This window comes from Phodopus roborovskii, unplaced genomic scaffold (genome assembly GCF_943737965.1).
Source record: "Phodopus roborovskii unplaced genomic scaffold, PHOROB, whole genome shotgun sequence".
In the NCBI taxonomy this organism is placed as follows: domain Eukaryota; kingdom Metazoa; phylum Chordata; class Mammalia; order Rodentia; family Cricetidae; genus Phodopus; species Phodopus roborovskii.
The window spans coordinates 30,587,670-30,590,837 of record NW_026126407.1 but is presented as its reverse complement, the minus strand read 5'-3'; the positions used below and the strand labels follow the sequence as shown (position 1 = coordinate 30,590,837).

The 3,168-nt window shown below is 47.2% G+C and overlaps 1 pseudogene; it reads right to left on the bottom strand.

Annotated features, from left to right (window-relative positions):
- Window positions 1–443: 443 nt before the first annotated feature.
- On the bottom strand, window positions 444–2,867 carry LOC127218732 (28S ribosomal protein S29, mitochondrial-like; annotated as a pseudogene).
- Between the last annotated feature and the right edge of the window lie 301 nt (window positions 2,868–3,168).

Genomic DNA, 3,168 nt, shown 5'->3' with positions numbered 1-3,168 from the left:
AGAGATGGGCCTTCCAGGCATACCTTTGGGGGATATCTTGGCTGCTTTAACTCTCATAGGAAAACTTATCCTCACTTTGGATCAGACCATTCTCTCAGCAGGGGAACCAAGGGTGGATAAAATGGAGAAAGTGAGCAGGGCACCAGGAGGAATCCATTGCTTTGTTTCCTGATTGTGGATGTGATATAGCCAGCTGCTTCAGCCAGGATGGACTGTATGTTGTTCTGTCACTGTGGGCCAGGCTTTCCATTTGCATACCTAGGAACTTTCTCATGTAAGGTAGATGGAAGGAAATGCATCTTCCAGATGTGCTGCACAGTGTCTGCTTACAGGAAAGCACAGAGCTGCCCCAGCTGCCCGGGTTGCAGGTACTCACGGACTTCAGCTCCTTCCTCCCTCTTCTGTCCCAGCTGCCTGTTCGGGACTTAAAGTTTGACTCAGACTCACCCTGAGATTGAACATCCATGCCAATCATTTTCACTGTTTTCTTTAGGCTGTTGAGAAGGGCTAGTTCCTCCAGGGCAGTCAGAGTCCTACCTTCTCTTTATGTGTCATTCTTCCTCATAGAGTGTTGACTCTATCCAGTGCCACCAGGAGGTGAAAGAGCCCTAAGGAACTCTGCCTCCTTAGCTTCTTCAGAGAAGTCCCAATGGCACTCGTGTTATGTCAACAACTTTCTCAGAGCATTCTCCCTTATTCCAGACACACTGCTTTTGAACTTTTTCTGGCTCCGGAAGCGCTCATCCGGAGTTTTGAAATTTGTCAGCCAGGAAGAAGCCTCTAAGGGTTGCTCAAAGTGCTGCTTGTTGTGGGTGGACTGCAGACAGTCCACAGTTTTAAACCAAAGATGAAGATCTGGGATATGCAGAATCAGCCAGTCATGGTTTGTCCAGAATGAACAACATGGCAAAGAATGAAGTTTTCTTCCTATTTCCTTCTGTCCAAAGAGAAGACATTGCACAGCTGGATGAGCAAAATCAGTATTTTTTGAGGTAACCCAGAAACTCTAGGGCTGGCTTCTTCATCATCAGTCAAGCTTTGCCAACTCTTTTGGTGTGACCATGAGGAAATACCAGGTTCAGATCCTGGAGAGGAACGCTTCAGTACTAATCTTCATGCTCTTTCTGGTGGTTAGCTGGGTCATTCATTGTCTCTGGTATGGGAAATACTTTTGGGATACTCAGCTAGAACCTGATTTTGCTGAGAGGCTTGGGCACTCCCATGTAAAAAACACCTTGGGTCCAACACCTGGACCTCTGTTATTCCTGCCAGCATTGTCTTTGCTCTCATGAGTCCCCCCACCAACCAGTTCGCCTGCTGCCAGTGATCCCTCCAGCAGCTGGATCCATGGTGTCAGTCCTGCAGCTCAGAAGCAACCTTGGGTCATGAGATAGGAAGAATGCTGATCTTTTAAAGTTGATTTTGTTGTTTGTTACTTTGCTGAATGTGTTGATCTGGAAACTTTCTGGTGGAATTTTTGGGATCTCGTAGGTATATCATAACATCTGCAAACAGGGATTCTTTTTCTATTTTTAATCCCTTTAATATCCTCCTCTTGTCTTATTGCTCTGGCTAGTATTTCAAGTGTTTTGTTGAAAACGAGTGGGGTCAGTAGGCAGTCCTGTCTCTGGTTTAAAGGGTTTGCTTTAAGTTTTTCTGCATTTAGGATGATACTGGCTGTGGGTTTGTTGTATGTAGTCTTTATTGCATTGAGTTATGTTTCCTTTATTCTGACTCTTTTTAGGATTTTTTTTTTAAGACAGTATCTCTTTATGTAGCCCTGGCTGTCCCAGAACTTACTATGTAGACCAGGATAGTCTTGAATTCATAGAAATCTGCCCACCTCTGCCTCCCAAGTGTTGGGATTAAAGAGATGTTCCACTATGCCTGGCCTTTCTAGGACTTTTATTATGAAGGGGCATTGGATTTTGTCAAAGGCCTTTTCTGCAACTATTCAGATGATCAGTTTTGTCTCTAAGTATATATGTGTGTGTGTGTGTGTGTGTGTGTGTGTGTGTGTGTGTATTACACTGGTTGAATTATGTATATTGTACTATCTCTGCATCTCTGGGATAAAGCCAACTTTATCCTGGTAGATGACGTTTTTGAGATATACCAGTATTCATTTTTTTTTAAAGAAAACATAATTTCTTTATTGATTCTTTGGGAATTTTACATCAGGCACCCTAGTCCCGCTTACCTCCCAGTTCCCCCCATATCTTCTCCTTACCCCTGTAGTGCCATCCCCGCCGCAAGAAAGCTAAAAACAAAACAAATCAAGCAAGCAAACCAAAATTCCTCTCTTTGTCTCCTTTCCTACCTCTGCAACTCCTGCTTATTTGTGCTGGTGGCATTGGGAGCAGCGTGTCACACAGAATGTCTTTTTGTCCAGTCAGCTCTATTAGCAAATGTTCATTGCAGAGTTACTGCTCTGGTTCAAGGCCTCTGGTTTCTGGCACACTATCATCACTGGATCCTCACTGAAACTCCTCTGAGATATCCTATGGGTATCATTCCATAGGACTAGTCCCTTCATGAGCTCCAGCACATCTGTCCTAGATGTCCTTGGGTGGGGCAACCCAAGGTCTGGCTGTGGGCCTGAGTGGTAGCTGAGCTAGTCAGTCTGGGCCACTGGGGCCGTCCTCCTCAGGTGAGGGGACAGAGCTCCTCTGCTATGCCCATGCCATCAGGGTCAGCTCTCCCTCACATGTGGTAAGGTTGGGGCCAAACCTCCTGAGTGCAAGGGCCCGCTCTCCTACAAGGGTTGGACCAGCTCTCTTGCTTAGTGTCCATCAAGAGGCAGGGCCAACTTTCTCAGGGCCAGTGAAGGGCAGGGCTGGCTCAGCATGGCCTTCTGATCTCTTCATGCATGGTTCCTATGGCCCTTGATGTGACACAGGCCACAGACATCAACACAGACCCCAATTGCAGGTGGGCCTCAGACCCAGACATGGCCCTCGGCAGCTGCCCAAGTCTGGATGACAATGGAGTCCTGGGTGACAGCACAGGCCACCCAGACCAGCCTGGCTCCAGTGGCGGCATAGCCCTTGGACACCTATATGGCCGCAGCTACTTGGCCACAGGTGGCAGCCCAGGCACTGGGCATCCTGTGGCCTTTGGTGGTATCATGGACCATGGATGCCCACACAGATCCTGGCTGTGGTATGA